The 10,416-nt window shown below is 36.2% G+C and overlaps 1 long non-coding RNA gene across 1 annotated transcript; it reads right to left on the reverse strand.

The window, feature by feature from the left end:
* Nucleotides 1–8,800: 8,800 nt before the first annotated feature.
* LOC107091443 lies at nucleotides 8,801–10,030 on the reverse strand. The gene is made up of 3 exons (XR_001481528.1): nucleotides 9,393–10,030; nucleotides 9,085–9,314; nucleotides 8,801–9,014 (listed from the first exon to the last, which is right to left on the reverse strand). It is a non-coding gene; the product is annotated as an uncharacterized LOC107091443 (long non-coding RNA).
* Between the last annotated feature and the right edge of the window lie 386 nt (nucleotides 10,031–10,416).

Here is a 10,416-nt window from a genome sequence, read left to right on the forward strand (position 1 = left end):
CCTTAAAAAATAATCAAACTGAATGAATCTTTATGTTATTGTATTATCCTTTCTTTTCATCATTTAATTATTTTCCCTCTCGATCATCCATGCATTGAAGTAATTTATCGTCACTTCTACCGGTACTTTAAAAAAATAAATCGTTTTATTGACTGTATTAAGAATGTCAACTTTTATTTAAGAAAAATATTTGTGATTATTAAGGAATATTGATTGCCTAGGCCAACATGACTTGACAAACATGTCAATATTTATAAACACCTGTCCCTCATAAACAGGAATCTATGAAATAAGTAACCTGAAGAGGCATACTTCAGAAAACCTCTAAATGTTGATAGTGCTTAAATAAACTACAGTCAGTTTTTCTATCAGTATAAATATTATCTTTGTTGGATCTACTGCAGTGGCTCTGTTGTTATTCTCTCTGGAAGCGCCTGACACTTCTCCACCATCTGCGGTGTGTGTAGAAATATTTTCAGATATGCTTACTTATTCTGATACATAAGATACACTAGACACTTTCTATTGTAGAACTGGCAGCCACATTGCCCAGCACATGGGAAGGCTCAGCCTTTATTATCCTGTTATAGCATATTTATCCGTTTAGAGCGTAGCCCTCCGCTATACAAAGTAGTGGCAACCTGAAAAATACGGCCATGGCATACATTGTACTCAACAATTTTCAAAGCACATAACTTTGATATGCTTTTCTATGACAGATAGAATATTTGGGGGCAGGGTGGATATATTTTACTCAATATAAATAGCTTTAAAACATCTTATTAGTGAAGATTCCCATGCATCCAGGTCATGGTCAAGCTTGAAGAGATCTGGTCAAATGAAAGCTTGCCTAAACTAGAAAACTTTCTAGAAAAAAAAACTCAAGCTTTGAAACACCCTATTTTTCCTCACTGACTGAGCAAAATGAATGGGGATGTTTGACTAATTTGCCTTAGTGCATATTAGTATTTTATTATTAATTACAAATCAAAAAATGACTTTATATGTTGACGTAAAGAAAATACTTTAAGTGTTTAAATGTTAGACTTTAAACCACTTTTGTTTATTGCTGCAACATGTTTCATAAAACCATTGTATTGTTTGTCACCTTTCGACTGCTCTCATATCAGTCGCAACAGCAAGTTGTTACTACTTGTTCATAGATATGAAATATGAGGCCATTATACATGAGAGTAATGGGGTCAGTGGCTGAAATTTGCTGGAATATTGTTTTTCTTTTTTACTGTTTTGATTTTGTCACAGTCAATCATTCAGTTCAAAATGCAGGCAGCTTATGTTTGTCACATAATGCTTTTAAATATATGAGCAATGCCTAAATTAAATGCCATATAATAAAACTTCTTTTTTTTCATATTTGAGGACCATTTAGCATAAAACTTTTCCTTGTATGATTTTTTTTATTGGTACTTTCATTTTCGGGGAGAATTATGTTCTGTATTTATGCCAAATTTGGGTGGTCTAAACATAACTGTTGCTGTGCTGCTTGAGATCAGTTTCTTCAACATAGTTCTCTAGTTCATTAGCCAAAAATAAATATTATTATTGTGAGCTATGAGCCTAAACACAAGGGAAGAAAAAATATGTTAGGGTCAAACTATCCAAATTTTTGTATGAATTTTCTCATCAGTTTTTCATCAAAATGGTTTTGGTTAGATAGTGTTTATACTAGAATATTTGTATTAAACCACTATGCTCCTAACAAATGATAATAAAGGGAAGCACTTGATTAAATTTTTTGTTCTTATTTTTCCATTTGGGGATTGTAAGGTGTAAGTAGGACTGAGGAGAAGTATCAGGCAAGATGTTCTGCTATTCTCATCACTGATTTTTTTTTTCTTCATACATTTTTGACACACATTCATGAAGACTTTCCAACATGTAGTCTAGTCTGCCAAAAAACTGTATCAAAAATTGGGGAAAAGGCAGTAGTCCCACAAAAAAAAAAAAAAAGAAAGAAAAAAAAAAGTTTTGCATTTGGTTTAAAAATGATGAGGGGAATAACTTTATATGGCGTATCCAAAAATCATAATTTACAATCGTCAGATGGAAAAATCACTCAAAGGAGGCCTCGCTGATCGATTCCCATAAAACAAAAACACAGCAAAATCATAGGATCATGACTTTCTTTTTCTATTTCTTTTTTATGTAGTCCATCCAGGAAAATGTGTTCAGGTGAAGCCAAGAGCAGACGATCTTTCCCTGCTCGGTCTTGATTCTTTGTTTAGAAAGACACTAATTTAAAAAATGGAAAGTCTTCTATTATAAATTTATTTCAACACACTATCATTCTTTACTGAATGGCTTAGCAAGATAAAGACTTTGATACAGAGTTAAGAGAAAATATTAAATAGGGATGGCCATGGTTTTCACTGTACCACACCAGCCAGCACTTCCATGTTGTCACCCATGCATTTTCTTATGAAATCTGCAGAGAATAATTAAACTTAACCCTAGTGATTTTTTTTCTTATTTTATTTGGTAGGTTTTTCGACCCAGTGATGCCTCTTTAACTATAGTTTTAATTTATCGCAAACATCTAAAAAAAAAATGAAATCATGATTGTTCTAAAAAAGCTCTACATTGACCTTCTATTTCAAGGGTACTAAATAAGTGCATATATACTCTAAAGGTTATCCCAGTGAGGCTTTTTATTTAATTCGTTCCTGTTAAGATCCAAGTCAAAACTAGAGGAAGGAAATATTTAAAGCTCTCCACGCAGAATCAAGTTGAGAAATGCAGATAAATGACTCACATGGGAACGCTATTTGTTTTTAGTCTAGTTTGTCGATACAACATCTATTGCAACTACTGCTCCCAGCATTTTGTCAACTAAATTTGCAAAAAGACAATGTTTTTGACCATGTTGTTTGTAAAAATGTAGCTGTTAAAGTTTGAAAGCATTTGTGAAGAGCAATCTTTAACCACAGCCTCAAATTCCCATTTAATAAACATTTATTTGATGTACATCATGAATATAAAAATACTATTTTCTAAAAAATGTAACCATATTTTTTAGAAGTAAAAGTATTTTGACCTTACTTGCCACCATTACATCTTAAATCACTTGTTAACCAAAGTGCTATTTACACTAATACAGCTAGAAGCCTCCAATCTAGCTCGGAATCTGGGTGTAATGATGGACTCAGATCTGAACCTTCAGAGGCTCATAAGGAGAGTGACAAAGTCGCATCTCTATTACCAAAAGAAAATCTCCGGGAGCAAAGGACTAATGTCTTAGCAGAATCTTAAAGCCTTATATATATGTTGATCTTTAGTATAGTTGATAATTGCAATGGTGTGTTCACAAGTCTGCTTAAAAGTAAACCAGACTGCTGCAGATGATCCAGAATGCTGCTGCCTGCATCCTCACCAAAACCAAGAAAGTAGAGCACATCAGTTCTGAAGTCATGACATTGACTCCCTATATCTCAGAGAATAGACTTTAAAATACCGTACATATTTTATTCTATAAATCGCTGAATGACTTAACAACAACATTCATTATGGACTTGTCCCTCAACCTCCCAGAAACCCTAAGTTGTTTTAAATGAACATTAAAAGCTTATTTGTTTAGGGTGGCCTTTGATTCGCTAAGCAAATTAGTTGATTTCCATCCAGCTATGCTTTCATTTTCATATTTATTATTTGATATTTATGTAAATAATCACCTTGGTTTAATGATAATTCTTTATTCCCACTAGGAATTACTTTTCTGTTACTTTCATGTAGCCCTTTGAAATCTGAACTAAAATATGCTAGATATAATATAACGTTATCTTGCCATGCCTTGCCATACTGTAGCACAGAGGAGTAGTTTTCAATATTTTTTAAGGTCTGTGTAACCCATTTAAGAGCAATCACTATAACTGGCTCCCAGTTTTCATTGTAATAATCCTCTCAGCAGAGGGAAATGGTTTCTATTGTTGCATAACAAAGCAAACAAGGTTATACTCTGCCATAATCAGTTTGTTTTCACCAGTTAGCCTAATAGCTTATACCTGTTTTTGGTAAATGAAACAGATTGAACAGGCTGTACACTGAAAGTCCTTCATAGTCAAAGCCAAAAGCTGTCTTGTCATGAGGTCACAGAGTAACTACAAATCATAAAAAAAATAGACCCTTAAAGATATTGTCTAGACTGCATAAAAAACAAATTTCTGTGAGGCACCATGTTGTAATCATTTTCTGGAAATCAGTGGGGGAGAGCAGCAATGATGATGATTGTTCCCTCTTCATGATGAAGAGTAGCCAATTAGGAAAGACAGAAAAAAGAAAGAAGCATAGATCACCCATTTTAAAAACTTCTTATGGGGCATTAAAAAGCCACTGAATGCTCAATGTGGTTCTCATTTTGTGTGCTCGACTGTAAACATGTGCATGTTTTCAGTGCCTGTGCAAGTGTTCACATATTTTAGGCATTCATGTGTTCAGAGAGATAAATTACCACATTAAGTGGAAGAATCAGGCCAGCAGCTTAGGACTGACAGCAGAATGGATACCAAGCAAATCCCCAACATTAAAGTAACACTCTGGAAATGTTACAGCAATACAAAACACATATTTCAGCTCCACATAATTTTTATTTTTTGCCATGTTTTCCATTTCAACAGACAAATCTCTCAATAGCTAATAAAAGGCATTAGAAAAATGGATATTTTTCGAACTATTAATGAATTCTGTTATCATCCATGAATTAATTGATAAAGCAATGCATCATCTCACTGTTAGGGACTTACAGTAATAACCAGAAACAGAAGACCCGAAATTCTACTAGAACAAGGGGCGTTTAAAGAGTTTATTGGAATGTGAAACTGCTGCAAGTCAGGAGGGATTTACCAGAGTCAGCAACTGGAACTCCAGGAGGGAGATCGGACAGTTAAATGACCAGACAGAAACAGAGGGGAGATATCTCTAATGTTGAATTCTGGCCCGTTATACTTTCCATTGTTTGGGAGCAAACTTTGAGAGTATCTGAAGTTCCCAGTTGGCGTGTGACTTCTGACATGATCTCTGCCTGCTTGTGTACCAAACCTGAAACTATGACCTGGATTATCCTTCGGCACCTCACCGGATCTCTGACCTCCTGGCTCTGACAACCAAGTACATCACCGGCATCGGCTTTGGCTTCGCCATCTGGATCATCCTGCCTTCATCCGTCTGCTTGGTTCTGATCTCCTGCCTATCCTCCAACCACCAATACATCAGCGTCTGCGACTCTCTGTGTTGGCAGCCAGCCAGCTGGAACCAACTTCTATCTTCTGGATTCGGACAGAACTATTAGACCAGAGGTTCCTGCCTTAGATGCCAAAGATGCTTACTACGATTCTGTTGTCAATAAACGTTCTGGGAAATCTGTTTGTCTGCCTTGAAAACTGGATCCTTCAGTTCTCACAGTAGCACAAATTATCTTTTTCATGATGACAAATGAACATTATAAGTGCACAAACCTGCACTAAAAAAGCAACAACTATTCAATCTATTCGCTGAGTTTTTTTCATGTCATTGGGGTGTCAGCTTCATGCAGCTGAAGCTCCTCCTATTTGATGATGTGGTCCACGGCGTATTTTTTGTGCATCTGAAATGCAGAGCGGTGAACTCCTCACGGGGCTCGCGGAAATCACAGTTACCCCCGCGCCTGATCTAAATGCATAATTAGGAAAACTGGTCCAGATTCTGAGATGTAGCCATTATTGTGTTTTTTTTTAAAATATTTCTTTGTATATTGACTATTCTGGACTGAATTTGCTTGGATGAATGACTTCCTCTGGTTTGAAAGTGGTCTTCTTTGTAGAAAGATTAGTTACTGTTTCAACAATTACTTCTATGATGTAACTGCAATGTCCTTCCATCTTTGAAAAAACAAATGACAGCACATACCTGTCTGGTTCAAACAAGCTAACTACAAACATGTTTTACAGTTACTGAAGACAAAACAATTAAGAACATTTAATTAGCAGGAGAAGCAGTAGCAGCAGTAGCAGCAGTAGTAGTAGTAGTAGTAGTAGTAGTAGTAGTAGTAGTAGTAGTAGTAGTGGTGGTAGTAGAAGTAGTAGTAGTAGTAGTGGCAAATGAGCCCTTTAATCCAGGAAACCTCCATGGTCCAGCACACTCTCTCATCTTAAGGTTGCAGGACATTAGCCCTTAAATACCGGGGTTGCTCATACCAGTTTTATGTTTGAACTCTATGGTCAGCAAACATGGCTCATGACTGAAAGAACAGGGGTAGGACCTCTGTAGTCGGATGGGAGCTCCAAGAAGAGCTGCTGCTTTTCCACTTCCACAGAAGTTGGTTGAAGTGGTTAAGGGGTCTCACCAGGTTGGCTCTGTTTTTTAAAGATAGTTTGAGCACATCCCATTGGGAATGCACCAAAGGGAAAACACAGAAGTTGATGGAGGGGCTCTATAGGATATTGGACACCCAAGAACGACCTGGAAGCTTTTAGCTGGTAGAGGAATGTCTGGGTTTCCCGATTAGACTTGTTACCCCTGCAACTTGGTTAAAGATGAGTTGAAGACAGTAGATGGAGGACCCTGGGACAGGTTTGAAAACCACTGTTATGCCAAGCCTAATAAACTTGTAGAGGCAATTTCAGTGACAGTTGAAATTGTTGAGCCCTCTGCTAGCCTTCAACTTTATAAATGATTAGAACATTTTCTGCAATAGTTTAGATCAGAGCTCAGGCCTGTGTGAGAATGGCCCAGTCAATATCTAGACTTCAATCAAACTCAAGATTTTTGGCAAGACTTAAAAAAGAATGTTTAAAAAGGCTTCCCATCCAATGAACTTCAATTTACATTCTTCAAATGTAGCCAGTGAAGCTGTGGTTTCCTTTTCTCTTGAAGCTGTCAATGTTCAGTTTTCTTTGTTTATAAACATGTCACAATTTTTAATCGTGGTGGGATTTTTTTTTTCATTTTGGTTTAGTTGCATAAATGTCTGCCAAACCTTTTGCATTAATCGGTCCTGTGCCGACATCTTTTTTCTGCACATATTGTGGAACATAGAGCAGACAATCATAATCTGTGGCAGCTTTTCTGAGCTATATTGGCAGCTTCTCATCCAATCCAATGCTGACACAATGTTGTAATGCCATAAAGTCATACAGTTCTGTTGCACTGTAACTCTAATTCTTTAGCTTCAGAACTGGTTTACTGGATAGATAATATGTCTATTATTGTCATTTCTGTCATTCCAAATGTGTTTGCACTACACCTTTGCCCTCCTCTCTCCACTGGCCCTCAGATATTTTTACATACATTCACCCATGACTTTTAAATGAGTTGTAATGAGAAATGTCTGGTTTAATAAATCACATTTCTGTTGATAAATTGATTTATTTATCTCACAGTATTTTTCAGTTTGTGAATCAGCATACATTCTCCTGGTTCATGCAAAAGTTTGCTCCTGAAAATCCAATCATTCAATTAGCACCTGTTTAGTACATCAACTTTATTGTATCAAGCTTGTACACGTTTTTCTACTTGCAGAATTTTAGTAGATGAGGCCCTAAATGTAAAGTTTTGCAGCTGTACAAAAATTAACAACCTTGTATGATTTGTTTTTTGTTTTTCTAAAGATTTACTACTTTCTGTTGGTATCACTATAAATTTTACTCACTATATGACAACTTGTGCAAAAAATGGTGGTATGGGGACTATTGAAAGGCACAGCAAATTAAAACAAACATGGTCTGAGAGCTAGTATGGTTCCTTATAAACCATTCATATTTTTACTGGATTTTTCACAGTTCAAAAATGTCTTTCGTCTGAAATGCAGGGAAAACTACACCTTCACCTATTAACACAAATTCTCACACAAAAATGTTTTTTATGCTTCAGCGTATTGGAAACTGTTCCCCCGAAGGAAAACAGAATGTTTGACGCAGCGAAAAAAAGGCTTATATTGGAGCGTTAGTATGTAGTTATCCAGGTCTGGCAGAGGTCTGGATGAACACACTGAAACAAACACATAAATTGTTTGGATGTGCCTTTACAGAAATGCCCATAAAGTATCTCTTTATTTTCTTTCATATGACAATTTATGTGAAATGAACATAATCAGTTTGGTAATGTCATAAAAAAGAACTGAGTAAACAATCATTTCAAACTATAATTACAGAAAAAGCATATTTTTATTGTTTTGTATTTCCAACTGGCTTTAGAACAACAACAAAAATGGCAGAAATGTTGACAAATGTAATCCTGATCGTGAAAGCAAGCTCCACATTATTCTGCTTTCTGTTTTTTTGTTTTTATCTGTCCTTAGCTAGCTTGAATGTGAAGGGAAATTGGAACAGTGAAGTATATCTGAGGACAGAATCCAGGGTAAATAAGCATGTGATAGACAATGAAAAAGCAGTAATCTGAAACAGAGCAATCCTTGTTTGACCTCTCAATATAAATATATACATTTTAATCTAACTCTCAACAAGTGTCTCAAGAGGTTTGTTTTCTTGTCTTGACAAGACAGAAGGCTGACTGATAACTTATTGCTGAATAATGGTTATACAAAGTAATTGTGAAGTTATCATGCTAAAACATAATTATCATCTAACGTTCTCAAAGTTAAGTCCTCAACAGCAGGGGGTTTGCAAACTGCAGCTCATTAGCCACTTTTTATAACTATAATTACTTTGAACAAAAATGATAACAGAAATACCTAAAAAAAAAAAAAAAGAAATATATATATATATATATATATATATATATATATATATATATATATATATGTGTGTGTGTGTTGGTGTGAGCTACTGTCATGAAATGTATACATGGAAGATCATAACTAAGTGACTGTTATAGTGAACAGAAACCTCTGTGCAGAATACAAATTATGTAGTATACATCTATAAAACATATAGTTGTCATAATTGAAGGTAACTCTGGACGAGAGCAACTACAGAGGCAGGAGAAGGTTTAAGAGGTTTTATTGAAAAATAAGATAGTGGACGTGAACTGGAAGCTGTATGGTCTGGTCAGGTTCTTCTGGGCTTCTGCAGAGAAGATGAGACTGGTGAATGTGAGGAAACTGTTGCTGGAGGATAATGGTGGGCTGACACTCACTGTAGAGAGGCTGTGGTCCGGTCTTGGGGGGGAAGTGTCCCCGGTGGTCCGTGTGCTGACCAGTACTCTCTCCCTGGTTGGAGGTTTGAGGGTGGACAGGCAGGTGATCGCAGGTAGGAGGGCTGAACGGTGGATAACCCGAGATCCTTCTCGGGTTCCTGGTTATCTTTCAGGCGGAGGGTCCAAGGTCTATGGTTCACGGCTGGGTCCAGGGGTCAGAAACAAGGGTTCTGCAGGAAAAGGATCAAAACTGGATTTAGACAAGGGTTTTACAATCACTAGGACTAGGTTTGGGTTTGGTCTGTTACCAACGCTGTGGCGTTAGGGAACTGACGCCCTCCTCCTGCTTCCAGCTCCTTAAGAAGGGTGGTGATCAGCTCAGATGTAGTGCACCTGCCCGTCCATCCCTGCAGAGGAGAGAGAGAGAAAACCTGGCCTGCACCCGAATAGAACCTGGAGTGTGACAATAGTATGCTTATAAAAAAGGTTTTATTTACTAACTCAATTTATCTCTCTAGATTTTAGTATCCTCCAAGTGCTAAAATAGCTTTAAGAAGAATTTAACAGAGAGAAGAATGGTCAAATTGACTTGCTGTTGCAACCACTTCAACATTCTGAGGTATATAAATCTTTGTTAGTTCAGACAAACAGCTGCGTGGTGTAACATGAGGCCAAGTCTTATAATCAAATTGTTGCTATAGAGTATGTTTTCATTTATACACATTGTCCCTCAGTTCAGTATATATATATACCATATTTCAAAGTTATATAACTACATTTGATTTTTAATATATCCAACAAATCTGTCAGCCTGACACAACAGGAGATAAGACAGTTCATGCTAAGGCTGCTTGAACCGTCAAGCCAGAAAATGCCATACAGTGTAAGAAAGATTTTGCAATAGTGTAAAAAAGGATTTGGAGAACTTAATGATTGCTCACTTTAAATCTGGATTGATTTTCTGGAAATAAAGGACTAATAAAAACTCATACAGTAAATAATAATATGGGGAAATACTCAAACACAGAGCTGCGTCAATAACACTGTGTTCTTTGTTTAATAACATGCAGTGAATAGTTAATGTCTCAAATGATTCAAATATTATGTTTTTCAGTACAATAAAGCAATTTTAATGTTCAAGTGAATCAGCAAGAAATTTATGAGGTCTTTGCTGGTAAAAATGTGGTGCATGTTAGATGACCCTGATTTTTATTTGTTGTCATTGCTCAATAATCAAATATCCCCTTAACTCTCTGAACTGAGATTTGGCTAAATAAACCAGTGTGAGCAATATATTTGTGTTCTTATAGAGCCTTTAAGAAACCAGCAATT

The sequence above is a fragment of the Cyprinodon variegatus genome, unplaced genomic scaffold (genome assembly GCF_000732505.1).
Source record: "Cyprinodon variegatus isolate N-32 unplaced genomic scaffold, C_variegatus-1.0 Scaffold337, whole genome shotgun sequence".
Lineage (NCBI taxonomy): Eukaryota > Metazoa > Chordata > Actinopteri > Cyprinodontiformes > Cyprinodontidae > Cyprinodon > Cyprinodon variegatus.